Genomic DNA, 23,619 nt, shown 5'->3' on the forward strand with positions numbered 1-23,619 from the left:
TACGCTTCGCCCACGTAGTGTACGTAGCGCTGCCTGCTTCGCACTTTCCGAAGTAGGCGAAGCAGGGCAGCGCTACGCACACGCCGAGGGCGAAGCGTAGCTGCTTGCCACCCGCCACCCACCTCCCGCCCGCCCTTCTTTTAAATATATGAGCAATGAAAAATAAAGTAAAGTAAGTCGACTTACCCGTAAGCGCGGCGTCTCCGGGGCTCCCTCTTTCAGTTTCTAATTTCTTCTGGCAAATGCGCATGCACGGACACCCGCGCATGCGCATTTCTCGCGAGAAATGCGCATGCGCGGGCGTCCGCGCATGCGCATTTGCCAGAAGAAATTAGAAACTGAAAGAGGGAGCCCCGGAGACGCCGCGCTTACGGGTAAGTCGACTTACTTTTACTTTATTTTTCATTGCTTATAATATTTAAAAGAATGGCGGGTGGGAGGTGGGTGGCACGTAGTGGGGCTACGCGAAGCGCGTAGTGTGCGTAGATTTGGGCACACTACGTGCTGCTTCACGTAGCCCCACTACGCCCACTACGCCCACCCTTAGCTGAGAGTAGCTAAGCTCTCCCTTTACAAGAGCTGGAGGTAAGCACTCAGCATGGAATGGAGCAGTTCAAGCCCATATTTTACATTTTCACATTCCTGAAGTGCCTGAAGATGCTGACACGGATCTAAGGACTGGCAGAAATAGGCAAGAGGCATGGATCACATTACTCTCAATGAGTCAGAAATGAGAATAGCCATTTAGAATGGCAAATGATAACAAACAGGTCTAATAGTAGTGAATGGTAATTAGAAACAGAATTGCCTAGCCTAGTGATCTAGGGAGTCTAGGGTAGCCTAGAGTAGACATAGAGAGGCAGAAAGTCCCCAATATGCTTGAAGCTATCATTTATTATACATTCTTCATTGCCTCAATAACATATATAGCCTTCAAATCAAAGAAGCCTTTATTTAGTAAAAAAACGAAACAAACGTAAATCATTTAGACACCCTGATTTAATTGCCGCAACTCCAGTGTCCTACGCCATTGCTAGAGGAGATGCAGCTTAGCTCAGGACACCTCCGCGCCGCACAGCCCTCCAGCTGTGTCTGTGCCCCCTCGCTGCTGCTCGTTGTGCCGTTTTGCCGTTTTTACCATCCTGTGCCCTGACTGCTTGTCACTGTTGCCTCTGTTGTATTTAGTATTTGTATTTGTTTTTTGATTCTGTACCTCTGTTTCCTGCTTCATTGCCTCCCCTGGTGTGACCCCCGCTCCCCGCCGCCATGAAATCGCGGCCCGCCCCCTTTTCTTCTGTGCCCTCCCCGCTCCCGCCTCCCAGCTGCTCCTCCCTCCCACTTGGCCTTAAATGGAGACCGCGCGGCGCAGGTGAGTGTGACCTGTCCTCAGGACACCCCCACACCGCACGGCCCTCCAGCTGTGTCTGTGCTCCCTCGCTGCTGCTCGTTGTGCCGTTTTGCCGTTTCTGCCCTCCTGTGCCCTGACTGCTTGTCACTGTTGCCTCTGTTGTATTTAGTATTTGTATTTGTTTTTTGATTCTGTACCTCTGTTTCCTGCTTCATTGCCTCCCCTGGTGTGACCCCCGCTCCCCGCTTCCCGCTGCCGTGACATCGCGGCCCCGCCCCCTTTTCATCTGTGTCCTCCCCGCTCCCGCCTCCCAGCTGCTCCTCCCTCCCACTTGGCCTTAAATGGAGACCGCGCGGCGCAGGTGAGTGTGACCTGTCCTCAGGACACCCCCGCGCCGCACGGCCCTCCAGCTGTGTCTGTGCCCCCTCGCTGCTGCTCTTTGTGCCGTTCTGCCGTTTTTGCCCTCCTGTGCCCTGACTGCTTGTCACTGTTGCCTCTGTTGTATTTAGTATTTGTATTTGTTTTTTGATTCTGTACCTCTGTTTCCTGCTTCATTGCCTCCCCTGGTGTGACCCCCGCTCCCCGCTTCCCGCCGCCGTGACATCGCGGCCCCGCCCCCTTTTCTTCTGTGTCCTCCCCGCTCCCGCCTCCCAGCTGCTCCTCCCTCCCACTTGGCCTTAAATGGAGACCGCGCGGACGCGCAGCGGACACGCACAGTGGGCGCGCCGATTGTGCGCCGAAGGCACGCTAAAGGCAAGCCTGTCTGCGCCGTCCGCGCCTAGACCGCGCCCAGCGCCAGGACCCCTGGCCCCCACCAACACCAGACCACACGACGGACCTACGACGCCGCCACCCTCAACGCACTCAACACCGTCCGGAACCCCGCCTGCTACCAAGCCACCCCGAAACGCACCCACGGACCCTTCGCCTGCCAAGCCTGCCGATTCACCTGCCTCCGGACCTGCACCGCACCCACCAAGCCAGGCACCAGCAACGAGCACCTCAAGTGCATCCTGCTCAACACCCGCTCCGTCCACAGACACGCCGTGGAACTCTGGAACCTGCTCGACACAACATCACCAGACGTCGCCTTCCTCACGGAAACCTGGATGAACGCCTCCTCAGCGCCTGACATCGCCATCGCCATCCCGGACGGATACAAGATCACCCGGAGGGACCGCGTCAACCAGACTGGAGGAGGCATCGCCATCGTACACAAGAACACCATCCGCATCACGACCAACTCCGACGACACCCTCACCGCCGACGAACACCTCCACTTCCAGATACACACCGACCCCAAGACGACTCTCAGAGGCACCCTCATCTTCAGACCCCCGGGACCACGCACACAATTCAGCGAAGACATCGCAGACTTCATCAGCCCGCACGCCCTCCCCTCCGCTGACTACATCCTCCTAGGGGACCTCAACTTCCACCTGGAGAACAACAATGACAGCAACACCGCCGCCCTGCTGGACAACCTCGCCAACCTCGGACTCAAGCAACTGGTGAACACCCCCACCCACTACGCCGGCCACACGCTTGACCCAGTCTTCTCCTCCAGCAAATACATCTCCTTCAGCCACTCCACCGGACTTCATTGGACTGACCACAGCTGCGTCCACTTCAGCTTCAGAAGGACCACGGCCCACCACCACCCGCAACAGGTTCCTCGCAGGAGCTGGAACAAGATCACCGCTGACCAGCTCACCACCTCTCTCAGCCAGAACCCTCCCGCCAGCACGACGGACCCCAACGAAGCAGCCAGCAACCTCACACAGTAGATTACCAACTGCGCAGACAACCTCTCACCACTGAAGACCCCTCTCAGCAGACTCGGCAGCAAGAAAGCCTCTGGGTTCACCGACGAAATTAAGAACTCCAAGAAGAACTGCCGCAGCCTCGAGAAAGCCTGGAGCAACGACCAGACCACAGACAACATGACTGCCCTCAAGCACGCCACCCGCAAACACCAACAGCTGATCCGCACCACCAAGAAGACAGCATTCAAAGAACGACTGGACAACAACGCCCACAACAGCAAGGAACTCTTCAGCATCGTCAAAGAGCTCTCCAACCCCGGCACCGGAAACAACGACATCACTCCCTCGCAAGACCTCTGCGACTCACTCGCCTCGTTCTTCCACAGCAAGATCGCCGACATACACAACAGCTTTGGCGCACAGACCACGCACCCAACCTCCGGACCAACGCACCTCATCACCACCCTCTGCGCCTGGACCCCGGTCAACACCGAAGACACCACCCGCATGATGAACACCATCCACTCCGGATAACCAACGGACCCCTGCCCCCACCACGTCTTCAACAAAGCCGATTCCATCATCGCACCCCAACTCCGGGACATCATCAACACCTCCTTCAACACCGCCACCTTCCCGGAGAGCTGGAAGCACGCCGAGCTCAGCGCCCTCCTGAAAAAACCAACAGCGGACCCCACCGACCTCAAGAACTTCCGCCCCATCTCGCTCCTCCCTTTTCCCACCATAGTCATCGAGAAGACCGTCAACAGACAGCTTGCCGCCTTCCTCGAGACGAACGGATCCCTCGACCACTCGTAATCCGGTTTCCGAGCCAACCACAGCACCGAGACCGCCCTCTTTGCAGCCACAGACGACATCAGATCCATGCTCGACAATGGGGAAACAGCGGCCCTCATCCTCCTGGACCTCTCCGCAGCGTTCGACACTGTCTGTCACTGCACCCTAGTGCAGCGCCTCAGCAACATCGGAATCCAAAACAGGACACTGGAGTGGATCATCTCGTTCCTCACCGGAAGAACCCAGAGAGTCTGCCTCCCTCCATTCGTATCCGAGGCCACTGAAGTCATCTGCGGCGTACCACAAGGATCTTCACTCAGCCCCACCCTCTTCAACGTCTACATGAGCCCCCTCGCAGCCATCGCACGCCAACACAACCTCAACATCATCTCCTACGCCGACGACACCCAGCTGATCCTCTCCCTCACCAACGACCCCGCCACCGCCAGAACCAGCCTACAAGGAAAGACGTCGCCTAGTGGATGAAGAACAGCCGCCTGAAGCTGAACTCAGACAAAACGGAAGTCCTAATCCTGGGATCATCGCCCTCCGCCTGGGACGACTCCTGGTGGCCCCCTGCCCTGGGCACCACTCCCAAACCAATGGACCACGCACGCAACCTGGGCTTCATCCTGGACTCCTCCCTCTCGATGACCAGACAAGTCAACGCCGTCTCATCATCGTGCTTCAACACCCTGCACATGCTCCGAAAGATCTTCCGGTGGATCCCCACTGAAACCAGGAGGACGGTCACCCAGGCTCTCGTCTCCAGCCGTCTGGACTACGGAAACACCCTCTACGCCGGAACCACAGCCAAACTTCAGAAAAGACTCCAACGCATCCAGAACGCCTCCGCACGTCTCATCCTGGACATCCCCCATCACAGCCACATCTCCGGCCACCTGACAGACCTGCACTGGCTCCCCATCAGCAAGAGGATCACGTTCAGACTCCTCACCCACGCACACAAGGCCCTCCACGACCTGGGCCCCAAGTACCTCAACAACCGCCTGAACTTCTACACTCCCACCCGCCAGCTACGATCAACCAGCCCCGCCCTCGCCGACATTCCACGCATTCGCAGAGCCACCACCGGAGGAAGATCCTTCTCCTACCTGGCAGCCAAGACATGGAACTCCCTCCCCATCCACCTCCGGCTAACCCAGGACCATCTCTCCTTCAGGAAGCAACTCAAGACCTGGCTTTTCGAGCAGTAACGTTCCCCTCTCCCCCAGCGCCTTGAGACCCCTCTGGGTGAGTAGCGCGCTATACAAATGTTATGATTGATTGATTGATCCACTGCAGTCATTTGGAGATCGTATGCGAGCCAATAAGCATCATAGATAGTGAAGTGCTCACATTCAGCTGTAAATTGTCAAATAACTCAACTTTCAATGTTCTAAGGATCCACAGGCACCCTGGCCCAAAAGCAAACTTGTGAATTTGTGAAGTGAATTTACCAAATCCAGCCTGCAATACGCAAATAATATCTTAGGTAACTTTAACTTCCATTTGGAAGACTTAAGCAACAAAGATACAGAACAACTTTTTAATCTTAGCAGTTTGGTGAATAATGCTACACACAAGGCCGACCATGCTTTGGATCGAATTTTTTCAAGTCAACCAGATTTGTGGCTTGAGGCCATAGATATTACCAGCAGCGGCCAGTGTATGTTTTAGCTTTAAAGACTGTTGCCTCAAATTCTTCAAGTAAAACAGTGCAGGTCATAAAAATACGGGCCTGACATAAATCAATTTAACAGAACTCACAGAAATCTTGCCTGCCACTCAGTCTACTCTGTCGAGGACTCGAACATAGACACTGCTAAATATGCTAATTGAATCAATTTATCAGGATCAAATTTGGCTCCGCTTATATCCATTAAAAGTCATAGATCAAATCAAACAATACCCTGGTTTTCCCCTGAGCTTATGGCTTTTGGACAGAAATGCTGCAGGCAGAAGAAGATATGGAGAAGAAGCTATAATGTCACTCATAGAACTAAATATAAATAACTTAATTCAGGATTATAAAAATTTAATAATCTCTGAGAAAACATGGTACTTTACTGGCTAAATTAATCGAGTCAAAATCTCTTAAAGCAAACTTTTTAAAACAATCAAAACGTTTTCTAGCTTTAGTTCAACTAGTATAGTGACACCTAGCCAGTTGCTGTGCAATAATTTAGCAAACATTTTTAAGAGTGAGGTTGAAGCAAGTTTATGGTGACTTCAACTTGAGACACCATAATTATACAGATGTTGTAGCAAAAAATCAGTTGGATCAAGTAAAAAGGAACATGATAAGTTTCCTCTTCTTACCAAAGAAGGAGAGTTTGAGCTTATAATCCAAACTAAATTTGGAGCTCCAACGATCCCTGAATTCCAAAAATCTTACATGCGGTAACAGAGACGGATGCAGCCCCTCTCCCTTCTCTAGTAAATAACATCATTACAGCAGTACAGTTCCCAATGGAATGGAAAAAGATTTCCATACTTCTGTTGTTAAAAAAATCTTCTCTTCTTTTGATCCTTCAAAAGAAAAGAATTATGGCCAAATCTCTCGCCTGCCTATGCCAGCAACATTCTTGAGGAATACCTTAAACCTACTTCCTTGGACATTTTAAATAAAAAATGAAATTCTTGAAAAAATGCAACACAGCTATAGAACAAACTATAGTACTGAAACTGCACTGGTTGCATCCACAATGGAGATAAGATTCAGTATGGACGACAGGGGAAGGCTGCGGTAATCCTTGTAGATCTGTCCACAGGTTTTGACGCCATGAGTCATGTGGTTCTCTTAGACCACTTAGCCAATACAGGGTTACGCGGACCGGCACTGAATCTCCTTCTTTCTTTTCTTATGAATAGAAAGCAGCTATTCTCTCTTGCAGAATTTAGATAAAAGCCCTTCTACCTGCCATGCAGTGTTCCACAAGAGTCATCACTGAGCCCCACACTTTTTCACTTTTATGTGGCCCCGTTAGTCAAATTGATTCATTCTTTTGACTTTTTGACTATTTCATACATTCATACACTGATGACACTCAATTCATTGTTTCTATCTCTAGCAATGTGGAGGAAGTCTCCCATCACTTCAAGAGCTGCATGTGTGGAGTCATTCAAATGGATCAAATGTAACAGTTTGAAGTTAAACTCAGAGAAAATGCAAGTACTTCTTTCTGGAAAGGACCCTTCATTCTGGAACCCATCCTGGTGGCCTCAGTAAGTTGGTCCTGTTCGCACTCTAGTTTAGAAAGTAAAGGACCTTGGATTGATCTTTGATATTAATCTTTCTCTTTGAGATCAGATAATCAAATTCACCTCTGCCTGTTTCTTTATCCTAAGAGATTTAAGAAAATGTCTTCCCTTCATTCCCTACGATCTGCAGAAAACAGGGGGGTCTCATTTGGTATTGACCAAGCTGGACTATTATAAGGTCCTTTATCAGGGCATTTAACATCGTCTTCTAAATAAACTCTGGCATCTGCAGTACGCAGCAGCCCCATCCCCTTAAGAAAAGACCTAAATATCAGCCTGTCTCTCAGTCCTTAGTGGAGCTTCACTGGCTCCCTTTCAAGAAATGAGTGGCCTTCAAGACTGCATGTATAGCATATAAATCACTTCCCAGAGTAGGCTTCGAATGCTTGAGGAAAAAGGTCACTTGATATGAGCCAAGTAGAACGCTGCATTCAGCTGCATTGAAAGCAGTTTCCATTCCAAGAGGCAATAAAGCATCCTGGGGTGTATGAGTTTTGTTTATTCCACATGTAATTTGCAGAATAAACTACCATGGGAGCTCAATATCAAAAACAGAATCGTACTTGAAAATTGCTCAAGTCCTGGACTTTTTGTTTACTTTTGGGTGCTTTATATCTGATATATGTCAGCGCCAAGACGCCTTCGAGCATTCATGCGTGTAATAAATATTATAATTATCATTATTATTATCATTAAAAGAATACATTCAAAATTAGCTTAAAATCACACAATAAAATCACAAATAAAATCATCATGATTAAAATGAGATCCACGCCCTCTCACTACTTTCACATATACTACTGAAAAAAGGGGCAGCTAAAAACAGTAGTGAACAGAAAACAAAATAAAGGGCAATTCCTAATTAAATCATAAGTCAAATTTGAAAGGAAGCAGATCTAGTAGCATATCCAAGCCTGCTTGAATAAAACACAAGCAACTAGCAGCATATCCACACCAATTTCCAAATACGATTTCAAGTAGACTTAAAAAGAACACATGCACCCGATTGGTCCATCACCAGTAGCCCAAATGCAGTTCAACATATTGTCTACAGATACAAAGATGTCAAATATTCCATGCTACCAATGCACAGTGCTAGTGCAAAGAGACTTTTTATGCCCACCAGTTTACGTAGCTTGACTGGGGATGCCATGCATCTATATACTGTATCACACACCATGTCAGATTGCAACAGCAGAAGATGATGCAGCGATGCATTACACGCTCTGATATTGAGACTTATGAATAAGGGCAGTAGGATGTTGTTTATTTATTATTTACTAAGGAGTTTTACATAGCACTAGCCTGACCCAAGGGTATCGGAGCGTTTCACAACAGTTTTTGAGCAAGATTCATACAATAAACAGTATTTTACATATAGGTTCGGCAGGCCAAGTGTGCTGAGCAGCATTGAGGTAGTGTGTGAGTCCTGACATAACTTCATAGAGTGCACATTGTCTTGAGGTTGATACAATAAGGGAGGATTCTACATATAATAATAATCCACATTTGTAAAGCGCGAACAATCACCCGTAAGGGTCTCTAGGCGCTGGGGGCCGTTGGGAAGATTAAGCAAGCTATTGCCCAGAGTCACATGGTGCTGGGCTAATCTGCCGCCGGTGCCGGGGATTGAACCGTGATCCCTGGATTCCGGAGTCAGTCGCCCTGGCCGCGGCGCCACACCTCTTCCATATAGGCTCAGAAGACCAAGTGTGCTGAACAGCATTGAGGTAGTCCGTGAGTCATGGGATAACCTCATAGAGTGCACGTTGTCTTGGGGTTGAACCAATTAAGGGGGGGGAGTTGGGGGAAGAAAAGCAGGGAGGAGGTGAGTCTTAGAGTAACAATGTCAGGAAGAGACGACGAGCAGGGAATAGCGTATAGATGGCGGCTATCTATTCCGGAGGGAGCAGTTAAGGAAAGGGACTTTAAGTTGTTTCTTTAACTTTGTGAAGGACAAGATAGTCCTGATACCGACTGGGATGGCGTTCCAGATTTTGGGCTCGTTTCCAGCGAAGGACCGTGTGGTAGTTTTTTGGTTGCGTGTTTTCATGGGGATGAGTAGTAGGGTGCTGGAGCTCCTGAGGTTCCTTGTCTGACCAGCCCTCTTGAGTTTGGCAGCCAAATACTCAGGCTTTCCTGTGTGCAGGGCTTTGTGTGTGAGGCAGGCAGTTCTGTAACTGGCACGCAGTTTGATTGGGAGCCATTTTGCTTCTCTGATTGTCGGTGAGATGTGATCATATTTCCTGATTCCAGTGACCATTCTAGCTGCTGCGTTGAGAGTCATTTTGAGGGGTGCTAGGTGCGGTTTTGTTGTACCAGTGAGGGTGGCATTCCCATAGTCGAGTCTGGATAGCACCAGTGATTGGGTGGATTGTTTGATATCGTTGGTTGGGATGAATGGTTTTATTTTGTTAAGTAACTTCAGGTTGACGAAGGCACTCTTTGCGGAGTTCTTGATGTGATTGGCCATGTCGAGTTTTGAGTCTAGGGTAATACCTTTTTACGATTTAACGGAGTGGGTCAGAGTGTGATTGCCGTTGAGAGCATCCAACGCTTTTAGCCACTCTGAAATATGAGGGTTCTCTTCTTTGTTGGAGATGAGGAGTATTTCGGTTTTGTCTTGGTTGAGTTTTAAGTGGTTCAGCGACAGCCAATGTTGGATTTCTTTTAGAGTGACATTTAGTCTGTGAATGTCATAAATGGAGGAGGTTTCTAGATAGATTTGGGTGTCATCTGCATAGAGGTGGAAAGGGATGTTAGCAGTTTTGAGTAGGGTGGTGAGGGGTTCCATGTATATGTTGAACAGTTGAGGTGAGAGCACTGAACCTTGGGGGACGCCCCTGTTGACAGGGTGTAGGTCGGAGGTAAAGTTTTTTATGGTTATTCGGGTACCGGTAAAAATAACAAAAAAAGAAAAGGAGACATTACTGAATTGCATAGTCATTAAATAGGATCTCTACTGTGGGGATTGGGGCCTCAGAGAGGTAGGATACCAGTAAATGGGTCATGTTAAGTCTGAATATTACCAGATAGAACCTCTAATGCCTCTGTACCTGTTACAGGTATGGTTCCATACTGATGGTCGTGATTAGTGGGAAATATGCTTCAACTGACCGCTTTCTAAAAATTTGATTGTTACTCTTTCCCTTGCTAATAATTAAGCCTGGGCAAAGTACTACGCTGCGCTTGCGTAGTTTGCGAAGTTTGCGTTACTTCGCACTACGCGAATTACACGTAGCACAGTGCAAACACGCGTAGCATAGCGTTGAGTAGTGCAGCGGTCATTTTTTGCTTGCTCGCGGTCCTCAACGTCAAGTTGGCGACCGCGAGCAAGCAAAATGACATCCCGGCGAGCCTTTTTCCTCGTTCGCGATCAGCAACATCAAGCGAGCGTGGAAAATAACCTCCCAGCGAGATTCTCAACGCGGGGAGATCAGGTTTCTCATTGAGAGTGGTCGCGTATGGTGGCGACCGCTTGCGATGAGAAACTACCAGTCCGCGTTGAGAAAGCTGTCACTCGAGTAAAAATCTACTCGAGTGGCAGAAAACTACAGCTCGCACTGTGTAAGATGTCGTTTTCAATGATTGCACAGTGCCGGATGCTTGTCCGCACTGTGCAGTCATTGAAAACAGCATCTTGCACAGTGCGAACAGGATACTACGCATTTCGCGAAGTGCTACGCGTAGCTCCCGTAGTGCGAAGTGCCCTGTGCGTAGCTACGCGTAGCGCTACATCGCGAACTACGCCCAGGGTTACTAATAATTCCAGTAATTCATTCATGATTGAGACTCTAATAAATTGGCTGGCATTCTGTCGGTTATCATACATATCTAGCCACCAATTGAACACAGTTGTGCTTTCACACAGGCCAGCCAATTGATGTTTCAGACATTGGCTAGATTCAAACAGTCAGCTATTACCATTTGATTAAGTGTAGCTTCGGGCCTAGACCAAACTGAGAGCCATAGCATAGTTGGTGCTATTGTTAAGAGATCTTCTTGATATTGTAGCCATTATTCCTCTTGGTAAATTAAAGCTGAGGCACTACTTGGTAATGAAAGCAGTCTGCATAGAAAATTATTTTCACTAATCTGCAGCTGCGCAAACTCACAGTACCCCCAGACGCCTGCACGATAGGAGGCAGTCAAAATACATCTGGCCTTGTGGAGCTCAATGATTACCTCCAGTGATGCTGCCCTCAATTTGGAGGTAAACGCAAACAGGGATGCAATAGATTGCTTATGTTGCACAGATCATGTCTTCAACAGATGTTTCCAAGAACTTGTGTTATCAAATGGGACCCTCAGGTACATAGAGGTGGAAATGCATTGCAATTTGGTGCCACTGAGATGGAGGCAGCTAGTCCTGCTTAACAGGGGACGACACACCTTGTAAAAAGATTTGGTTTTGTTGATGGGCAATCCCAGGTCATTCATGAACGTAACAAATCTGTTCAACAGCCTCTGGAGACCCAACCCAGTTATAGATATAAGAGCACAGTCATCAGCATACATCAGATATGGGAACCTCCTTGTTCCTAATCTTGGTGGATCAGCCTCTATACCCAGCATATATGTGTTAACATTGTTTATATAGAGACTAAATAGGAAGGGGGCCAGAATGCATCTCTGTCTGAAACTCTTCCAAATCTTGATTGGGGATGTTCATTCTCGATAGGGGCCAAATCTTACGCAACCCTCTACGTCCTCGTGGAGTTTGGAAAGTAATTGGACAATCTTAGGGTTAGCTCCCCTTGCCAGCTGCATCCTTCATATCATATCTCTTATGACATTAACAAGGTCTGCACTGAGGTCCTTGAATGCAAGGTAAAGGCAACCCTTCTTGGCTGCCACTTATTTACCTATCAAGAGATTTTGGCACACATTTATTATTACAAGACACTGCCCAAAGCCATACTGTACTGTCGTTAAGATGCCCTTCTCAACAACCCAGGTCTCCAGCTCATCCATCAAAATTCTGCCCAGCACTTTAGCTGTGGTGTCAATAAGGGATATCAGATGATTTACATTAGTAACACTTAGAAATGGCTGTTCCACTAGTAGTAGAGATTTAACTTAAAAGCGTATGGTTTATACAAGTTAGGGAGTGATGTGACATATGTAGTATGTGCTAATGCAGGACTATCAAATGAAGTATTTGATTCATAGGTAAGTTTCCCAGCAGTCGATGCAGTCTCTACTCATTTTCATAAGTACAGTCCAGCAGCAGTACCAGTGGCCTATAGAGCCTCTGAGTACCTATTAATACAATTAACCTACCACGAACATGAACACTGGTTAAATGGTTGCCTTCTGCACATGAATATAGGCATTTACATCGCATGCGTTTACAACTCATGCGATTACAATGCAGTCGTTACAACGGCAGCGTTGTTACATCGCAGTACCATTACAACATAAGTCGTTACCATGACTTGATCTAGGGTGCATGCTGGACTAAGGATTATTGTAATTTACTATTCCAACTCCAGTGTGTGCAACAGTAGGGCAGGTGTTGGAATAGTAAAATATACTATTCCTTAGTGTAGAGCGCCCACTAGAGCAAGTCATTGTAACAACCGCGTTGTAATCGCATGTGTTGTTTCGCATGCGATGCGATGGCTGTTTCTCTCCACACACACACGTTGATGGGTCCCTTAAGTAATAACGGGTCTAATTGGCCAATACTGGCAAGTTTAATACCACATCTAACACCAGCTAATGTCACTGTTCCAGAGATATTAGCATGACATGTACAGGAGACTGAGACAACATGTATACAGAACATTAGGTAGATAACAATCTAGAGCAGTTCCACTAGGAGCAGGGCAGGCTGCAGGGGCAGCTATCAGTCCACAAATAAATAATGTAATCATGGGTAAGAAGCCCTTTGCTCGTGACCAAATAGCTTTCTGGATTGCAAAAAAACTAATCGGTTAGAACCGGTGTACCTGAAGACCACACCACAAGATAAACATAAGCTATTAAGTGTATGTCTTCCATTATGTCCAGTGCCACCCATTGAGGAATGTGTGACATGTGGGAGTATTTTTGTATACTACCATACATGGGATACCATCCCTGGCAGTATAATCCGACGTTAGAGAGCAGTTTGAGCAAGAATATTTGTATCGATGAGGGGTTTAGATTAAGGACAGGAAGAAATGGCGCTCTGGCATGTATGCTGAAAGTGTAGAATGAGGATGAATATGCACCGTGCTTAACAGGTCAGGGGGAACCAACCCAAATAAAACCGACCCCTGCAAATGTGTAGGTGAAGATCTACACAGTAAGTCCTGTGCACAAATATAAGGTTAATGGTTTCAGTGCAAAATCCAAAGTTAAAAACTTCTTCTTGCTGAAATTATGAAGGTCGACATCAGGAGCATCATAAATGAGGATTTTTACATCAATCCAGATCAATACAGAATAAACAAACCAGCCGACACATGTTTTGTCACAACGTGGTTCAATTGTGATTCTTCAGGGCTGGGAAGGACACAAGGTAACAAATAAAACAAAAGGAAACCACTAAATGGCGCATAAAAGAAACAAAATTACAAAAGAAGAAAAGGGGTGACGAAAGGTGAACACCTCAGATCACGTGGAGACCCTATGTTATGAGAAATACACAGATTAGGTGACCTCACACTACATAGAGACCCAAAATTTGTGGAAAAGAGTTGTGGAATAAGCAGTCACTAATGATGGCCGTGCACTAGTATGTCAATCTGAAAAAAGAGACAAAAAAATATACCTTGCACGAGCTAGGACTGATAAGGAAATACATTAGAAGTGAGATCATCGGTGACAACTAAGTTTGTGTGAAGGGTGACATGGTACGAAAATTGTAAAAATTGCAGTAAATCTTAACATGAACAATCAATCAATGTGGAATATTCAAAAGAACCGTTAGTCAAGTATTTAACAGTTTCACTCTGAAATGAAATTTGCAACACAAGGAGGTATCAATTGCGAACAACAGGCAGGCGAAAAGTAGCACGGAAAACACAACATTTAGACAGGAAGAGGGTAGTCGCTACAAAACACCATGATAATGTGTAGATGAGCCGAATCATAATGACTAAAAAAATTGGTAAAGAAACAACGTGTGCAAATGCAGGAGAGATGAAAAGCAAAAGTAAGGTAAAAGAGTACAGGGTCCTACGGTGGCGGTCATAATAATTTATAAATGGAAAAGCGGCCCATTCGTATTACGGATAGAAAAACTATAGAGGGAGTGCAAAAGGGATATAAGGAATTTTGATCCGCACTCATATGCAAAATACAAGTCCATCCAATGTGTGTGTTTTTAGATTGTTCTTTATTTTCATATCCTTTCTTCTAGTAGCCAACGCGTTTCGTCCTGTTTAAGGACTTCTTCAGGGCTACAACATAAATAATAACTATTATTAAAAAAACTTTTTATAATAAAAGCTTATTTTTCTCTTTTTTTAACTATTTTTTTAAAAGACAAACAGATTGACAAATGCAGATATATTGATTCAATGCCAATTTTTACATTTACAAAGTTTCATGAATCCAATTCACCAGGCACATAGTCCTTCAGAACAATATTAACAGAAGTAATCAGTGTGTCAGTACGGAAATTTAGACAGTATGGGAAACTCATAGAGTACTGTCAATAGATTAATAAAAGGACCATGTTGACACACCACACACTTAATTTCTTCCTATTTTTTCAATAAAAATAAATGCTCATGCAGCTTGCTTATGTAAAAAAGGAAAGGTCCTATATTGCATTTCTTTTATCCCTAGCCACAAAATAGCCTCATCCATCATCAAGTGTTTTTTCATTTCACATTTATGTGCAAATTCAAATATAATTTCAATACCTCAGCAGATGATTTTCTTATCAGTATTTGAATGATTTTCAATACGCTGGTTTTACCTCGCTTTTCTTTCTACAGGAATATATATATTACAGTAATTACATAGTGTCAGCAGTCATATTTCAGACAATCAATTGTATATCAATGCATCAATGATGATATGCATACACAAAGATCGGCACAATTCCCAAATCTCTTATTCAAAGTCCTTAAAAATAAGTGACCAAATCACGTCAACCGCAATGTTTTTTATACCAAATTCCAATATCATTGAACTAGTTCCATACCTTAAGCCATGTTCGATGGTATTATTAAATCTGTATTAAAATTGATGAATGTCCTATATGTAGGAAGATGTATCTTTTAATAGCTTTTAGGTCATCGCTATTTTCCGGATCTAAAAAGCAAAGGTAAGAACAAAACTCCTTTATATATGTCAAACAAACACATACGCGTATGACCATGTACGTGTAGTAACAAGTTACATAGGTCTAGATCAGTATAAATAAGTGCAGCAAAATTAGCAGACTGCCCTCATTAGTCCCAAATAATCCGTAAGCGCGGCTATTCATAACACCATTATTGCCCAATTCAAAAGAAGCACAGAATTGGTGGACCTCAAAGAGTTGTAACTCTATTGCAATGCTTGTTAAGACGGGCGCGTTCAGCAAGTCACAGACCTCGCTGACCAGATCTCATGATTGGCGCATGGACTTTCAGATATATGTTATGTCAATGAAAGCCGCCATATTAGAACGGCTTTTTACTCGCATTTTACTGTACGTTTGATCAATCTCCGTTCATTTTTGCCACATGTCAACAACCGAATTCGCGTATATACAAGAATATTCATACTTTAGTATATTAAGGCACATGGTACTGAATGCCAAGTAGCTATTCCTATCGTAACATGCTAGAGTCAGCCCACAGAGTTGTTAAGCGGGAACTCATCACATGCATACATAAATGCACGATAAGAGAAGATTTTCACCCTAATTTACCGTAAATGTAGTATATTCTGAGCTGTCACTCCATCCTAATGCCATATAGGCAAGACGAGTTCCACGGGACACCAGTTTAAAACGCTAAGTCTCAGAATTGACACATGCGCTATCCGACACATATCAGGTCAACGATATCCGCCATCTTAGAAAGGCTTATTTGTCAAACTCAAGCCTAGAACTCTAAATATCCAGTGGCTGCTACTGTTACAACAAGCTAGTATCTCGCTCTAATGTTGTCTAGAGGGGGGTAGCCACAGACATGCATCATAAGCTAATGCAGGAAGTTTCTATTTTTCCTTACCGTACGTCTAGTCTTAAGAGAGCTGGTACTCCATCGCCATACTGCACGCTCAAGACGAGTGCAACGGATCACAGGCTTAAAAAGCTGAAGCTCAAGGTTGACGCATGCGCTAACGATCACATATCGTGTAAAATGTATCCGCCATATTGAAAGGGTTTCTTTTGGTAAGACTCGACTATACTTAAAGCGAGTTTACGTTAGAGATCCGGTTTGCCATCATATTAATGATGTTTTGCCAAATAAACGACAGTCTCTATATACTACTGTCATAGTATATAGAGACTGTCGTTTATTTGGCAAAACATCATTAATATGATGGCAAACCGGATCTCTAACGTAAACTCGCTTTAAGTATAGTCGAGTCTTACCAAAAGAAACCCTTTCAATATGGCGGATACATTTTACACGATATGTGATCGTTAGCGCATGCGTCAACCTTGAGCTTCAGCTTTTTAAGCCTGTGATCCGTTGCACTCGTCTTGCGCGTGCAGTATGGCGATGGAGTACCAGCTCTCTTAAGACTAGACGTACGGTAAGGAAAAATAGAAACTTCCTGCATTAGCTTATGATGCATGTCTGTGGCTACCCCCCTCTAGACAACATTAGAGCGAGATACTAGCTTGTTGTAACAGTAACAGCCACTGGATATTTAGAGTTCTAGGCTTGAGTTTGACAAATAAGCCTTTCTAAGATGGCGGATATCGTTGACCTGATATGTGTCGGATAGCGCATGTGTCAATTCTGAGACTTAGCGTTTTAAACTGGTGTCCCGTGGAACTCGTCTTGCCTATATGGCATTAGGATGGAGTGACAGCTCAGAATATACTACATTTACGGTAAATTAGGGTGAAAATCTTCTCTTATCGTGCATTTATGTATGCATGTGATGAGTTCCCGCTTAACAACTCTGTGGGCTGACTCTAGCATGTTACGATAGGAATAGCTACTTGGCATTCAGTACCATGTGCCTTAATATACTAAAGTATGAATATTCTTGTATATACGCGAATTCGGTTGTTGACATGTGGCAAAAATGAACGGAGATTGATCAAACGTACAGTAAAATGCGAGTAAAAAGCCGTTCTAATATGGCGGCTTTCATTGACATAACATATATCTGAAAGTCCATGCGCCAATCATGAGATCTGGTCAGCGAGGTCTGTGACTTGCTGAACGCGCCCGTCTTAACAAGCATTGCAATAGAGTTACAACTCTTTGAGGTCCACCAATTCTGTGCTTCTTTTGAATTGGGCAATAATGGTGTTATGAATAGCCGCGCTTACGGATTATTTGGGACTAATGAGGGCAGTCTGCTAATTTTGCTGCACTTATTTATACTGATCTAGACCTATGTAACTTGTTACTACACGTACATGGTCATACGCGTATGTGTTTGTTTGACATATATAAAGGAGTTTTGTTCTTACCTTTGCTTTTTAGATCCGGAAAATAGCGATGACCTAAAAGCTATTAAAAGATACATCTTCCTACATATAGGACATTCATCAATTTTAATACAGATTTAATAATACCATCGAACATGGCTTAAGGTATGGAACTAGTTCAATGATATTGGAATTTGGTATAAAAAACATTGCGGTTGACGTGATTTGGTCACTTATTTTTAAGGACTTTGAATAAGAGATTTGGGAGTTGTGCCGATCTTTGTGTATGCATATCATCATTGATGCATTGATATACAATTGATTGTCTGAAATATGACTGCTGACACTATGTAATTACTGTAATATATATATTCCTGTAGAAAGAAAAGCGAGGTAAAACCAGTGTATTGAAAATCATTCAAATACTGATAAGAAAATCATCTGCTGAGGTATTGAAATTATATTTGAATTTGCACATAAATGTGAAATGAAAAAACACTTGATGATGGATGAGGCTATTTTGTGGCTAGGGATAAAAGAAATGCAATATAGGACCTCTCCTTTTTTACATAAGCAAGCTGCATGAGCATTTATTTTTATTGAAAAAATAGGAAGAAATTAAGTGTGTGGTGTGTCAACATGGTCCTTTTATTAATCTTTTGACAGTACTCTATGAGTTTCCCATACTGTCTAAATTTCCGTACTGACACACTGATTACTTCTGTTAATATTGTTCTGAAGGACTATGTGCCTGGTGAATTGGATTCATGAAACTTTGTAAATGTAAAAATTGGCATTGAATCAATACATCTGCATTTGTCAATCTGTTTGTCTTTTAAAAAAATAGTTAAAAAAAGAGAAAAATAAGCTTTTATTATAAAAAGTTTTTTTAATAATAGTTATTATTTATGTTGTAGCCCTGAAGAAGTCCTTAAACAGGACGAAACGCGTTGGCTACTAGAAGAAAGGATATGAAAATAAAGAACAATCTAAAAACACACAAATTGGACGGACTTGTATTTTGCATATGAGTGCGGATCAAAATTCCTTATATTGCTTTGAGTGAAAGTTTTCTTCCACTTTTTGGGAAGCGGAGGGGTCTTGCTTCTCTGATCCTTGCACCATACATTTACTGATATTCCCGAGACAGGGATAAGTGCTGTACCTATATCCTAGACCTCTTTTGTAAATCCTTCGGAGTGCAAAAGAGAGTCGAAACGAAAGAGGACAAATGTGTCTACCTGTATGTTTGGCAAAAGATCATGGCAATCTAAAGGAGAGGGGGCAAACAGGGGGTAAACATTTCAGGATGTAGTTAAAGCTAGCTACGGAGTCACGTGCAATGACAGAACTAAAATAGCGGTGATAATTCCGACCCGGTAGCGACATGGGTAGAGCACAATTAGAATAAAGGGAAAGTGGAAATGAACTTTCCCAGCATCCACAAGTAAAGGGACACGAATGCAATTGACGGGTACGTCTGTAAGAAGGCAATCTGGGGAAAAGAAAAGCAAGGACAATGGTCTGCGAATCTTGAAGGAATACTTAGGGTATGTGGCAGCATGAAACAGGGCTCCTCGTGGGCTTACCTGCGCTCCAAAATCCAGAGTGTGGGATTCACGTTGTCCTATCCAGGATAATGGAAGCGGACGATAACGAAAACGGAAGTATATATACAAAGGACAGGGGTGACACTAGAGCGCGAAGAGAATTACCTGTATGGAAACCGGAAGTGAGTATTTAGTAGGAATGAAACCACAACGTAAAGTCTGGAGAAATAAAAAAATAAAAACAAGGGGCACGGTGTGTGAGAAGCAATGGAGCAAAATAAAATAACAGCAGAAATGTCTCCCTGGTAGCTCCGGGCCTGAGGGAAAACGAGGCAGGTGAAAATAGGCTGGGAACGAGCCTAAGCGCACCAGTAAGTTTTAGAGTGTTAATGAGAAAATGAATAAGAAAAGAAAAAGCAATGGAAAATTTCAGAAAATGAAAATGAAAAAGGGGGGGGCAGGCAGGAGAAAATAAACAGCAAGAAGGGTTTGAAGAATAGTTAAAGATCGCACATAATGAGCAGAAAGGGATGCTAGTGTCTAAATTAGCAACAACAGAGGAGAAGCATTAAACAAATAGTATGAACAAAAACAAAATTCAATTTTAACATAACATGTTAAACAGCGATATTTCAAAAGGGGGTACAGTAACCTATATTAAATAAGATTTCAGTGCTCGATGGCTCGCTGTATGTAAGAGCATAACAGTGTAATTTGGTCAGTATAATTCAGATGTTAACAGAGAGTAGCAAAGGATATTCAAAGGTTATTAGGACCCCAGAAAATATTGCAGTTCATGGTCGATGTTAAGACCATGTTTTACTGACTGAAGACGCATTATCCAAGTGACCTCCAGTCTTCTTAGTCTCAATTTGCGATTGCCACCACTGACACTGCTGTTGGTGACATCTATTCCAAAAAATGTCAAACTCTTGTGTGGTCCTTGAGTTGCACACGTCGCTATATGCAGGCATCACCATTGTGCATTGACCTGATGTGTTCCATAATGCGTTCTTTCAAGGGCCTGATAGTACTTCCCACATAGTGTTTTTTGCATGTGCATTCCAGGATGTACACTACATACTTGAGCAAGAATATGGTGCAGCACCAGCCCTAGATTTAGGGATGAAATTGACTTGGAATTTTGCTACAGTTTCCTCCATTATTCTGGGTAATGTTCACAGTGAAGTGGCACAGCTGGCCACATGTCCGAGGCCTGTAGCAGTCCCGATGCAAGACATGGAACACACATCACTTAAAATCATAGCTGAAACTTATCCATCAGTGGCCCGAAATAGCCTAGATTTAAAGGCTTCAAAACCACAGATTACGAGTATAAGCAAAACAGAGGGCACACAGTCTGAAAAACAGAAAGATTTTCAAGAACAGCAAGGAGGTTGGGGTAGAAATAAAACAAATTCTGGATCTCCTCCACTACAGAAATCCAGCAAGGGTGGTTATGGTCTCAGAGATCAGGATGAAATTTAAGAACCAGATCAGTACACTGATATCCATCCTTCTCATTCTTTTCAGGAGCTGGAAGGAAAGAAACCAGAAAGAGGGGGTCGTGAACCTCTGGGAGTAAGACCTCCGACCCTCGGTCTAGGTTCACACTCTCCCACAGCGCCGCTGTGCCGTCTCTTGCCTCCAGACCCCGACCTCCTCCTTGGGAGGTTTGAGGCTGCTGCCAGCTCCTGCTCCTGCTGCCCGCTCCAACTGGGACTAGATTGCCTGCAACCACCATAACCTTTCTCAGCCGTGTTTTTTTCCCTTAACTTTTCCCTGTTGTGCCACTGTTATTGTGCCCATCTGTGTCTTGCTCTAATTCCACCTCAGTTTTTATTTTCTCATGCCTGCCTGTTCCTGTTGCCTTGCCACTGCTGCCCTTGCGGCACCTCTCCCCCAGAATTACCCCTGAGAATTCCACCCAGAATACCCCCGCTCCCTCCTCCCAGCCTCTCCTCCCTCCCACCTTCCCTACTTAATGGCAGACGCTGTGCGGTCGTACAGCGGACACGCGCAGTGGGTGCACCGCCAGCACGCCAAAGGCAAGACCGTCTGCGCCCATCCGCGACCCAACCGTGGCCAGCGCCAGGAACCCTGGACCTCCCATTACCCATCGCTACGACACCACCACCCTCCTCGCACTCAACCCTAGAAGACTAAGGGAATGCCAACAGGCCTCGCTGAACACGACCCACGGCCAGTTCTCCTGCCTCCACTGCTGCCAGACCCTCACTGCCACCCCGGCCTCCAACACCGCTGATGCCTGCACCGGCGACACCCTAAAATGCATCCTCCTCAGCATACGCTCCGTACACAAACACGCCATGGAAATCTGGAACATAGTTGACTCTCTCTCGCCCGACATTGCCTTCCTCTCAGAGACCTGGACCAAAACATCCTTCGCCCTCGACATCAGCACAGCCATACCAGACGGATACAAGATCCAGAGGAAAGACCACCCCAACCAACCAGTGGGGGGCCTCACCATCACCCACAAGAGCACTCTCCACCTCACCACCTCCAGCAAAACCTTCCCCTCCACCGAACAGCTGCACTTCCAGATCCAGACCACACCCAAAGCCACACTCCGAGGAACCCTCGTCTACAGACCCCGGCCCCGATCACCATTGCCACCACCATCACCGACAAACTACAAACTCATTAGAGACCTGAACTTGCACCTCGACAACCCCAGCGACCCCAATTCCACTATCCTTCGTGATAACCTCGCCAGCATCGGACTTTAGCAACTCAACAAAACACCGACCCACAGAGCAGGACACACCCTTGACCCTATCTTCGCGGCAGGAAACAGCATCCAATCCAGACACACAACGCAGCCGCCATGGACCGGCCACCACTGCGTACATTTCGCCATCAACAAACCCAAGGCACCCAAACCAGCCCCACGCCCACCATGAAGGAACTGGAGCAAGGTTACAGATGAGCAACTTAACTCCACCCTCACCCAAGACAGCCACACCTGGGCACCTGAAGCAAATGACGCAGCCAGAGAACTCCACACCTGGATCTGCAACTGTGCAGACAAGCTCGCCCAACTGCGCAACCCCGACAGACAACACCCCAGGAAAGCCGCCTGGTTCACCACTGCTCTACAAGAAGCCAGATGCACCTGCAGATGGTGCAGTTCAGAACACAAAATCTTCCCCTGCTTCCACGGACGGAATGATTTCTCAGTCACACACACATACACACATCACACGCTGGTGGGGCCCATAACACCAACATTCATTCTCATCAACTATCCGTGCCTTACAGAGGAGATATCCTGATCCCGAACTACAGCTATTCACTTTGGATAGAGGAAACACATCTATTGACTTACCTTAACAGTTCCTCCATCCGGAGGTCGACTAGATCATTTAGTTGATTTAGAATTTGATGAAAATCACTTTAGCTCTCATATTAATCAATAAAATATTACAAGAAATAATCACCCGACACAGTTCTTCAAATAATGATTTTTCTTTATCTAATTAAATTGCAGGTTAAATCCTAACAATGCCATATTATCTTTTGTCAAATTTACCTATTCTGGCTATTTGTCGTTTTCTAAGTCAGCACCAGTCCTCAGAGAGTTCATCTGAATCCTAAAGTCCCGTCCTCTTCCGTCAGCATAAGATCTCCTAGCGAAGAGCAGCATAAAGTGTCGCGTAGAGTAGCATCGATCAGCTAGGGTCAAGAGCGCGCCTCTCCCTCTTTAGACTACTAATATTTATACTAGAATTTACATATAACAGTAACATTTTCTTTATTTCCAGGCCCCTGACTGGCTGAATTCAGCCACGTCCCAATACTTTAAGAAACATTCTCCAAATTTCACATACGGATGATGAATAAACTAGGCGCATGGGAAAGGCTGGTCCCAGGTCAGGAAAGTATCAGTCTATTGTGAATAGGTGGCTTTTGGTTCCCAAATGGCAACAATTGCTCCTTGTTCAGGGACATTGGCATCTCGCCCAGGGTAGTCATCATGGACCTGGTTCGATAGTTGATGGAAAGGCCACGACGAAGTCGGTGCAGGCGCCTTCTCCATTGCTCAATTTATGAAGTCATGTACTTTGGTTAGGATTCAGTCGGCAGCCATCTTTTAGTAGGCCAAAATAGTCAACTTTAAGCAAAGAAACGCAAAATCGTAATTAATACATAGAAATGATTAAAACAGTGTTATTCCCTTACTAATACCCTTATGTGTATGCATTTATCTAGCCATATGTAACATTTAAAGCCGTTAATGCTGGTTTATTTAAGCGCAAATCACATTAACACTGCTTAAGCCAAACATATAAATTTAATATGCGTACAAACTTAGTTCACTTA

Source organism: Triturus cristatus, chromosome 5_2 (assembly GCF_964204655.1).
Source record: "Triturus cristatus chromosome 5_2, aTriCri1.1, whole genome shotgun sequence".
Taxonomy (NCBI): Eukaryota; Metazoa; Chordata; class Amphibia; order Caudata; family Salamandridae; genus Triturus; species Triturus cristatus.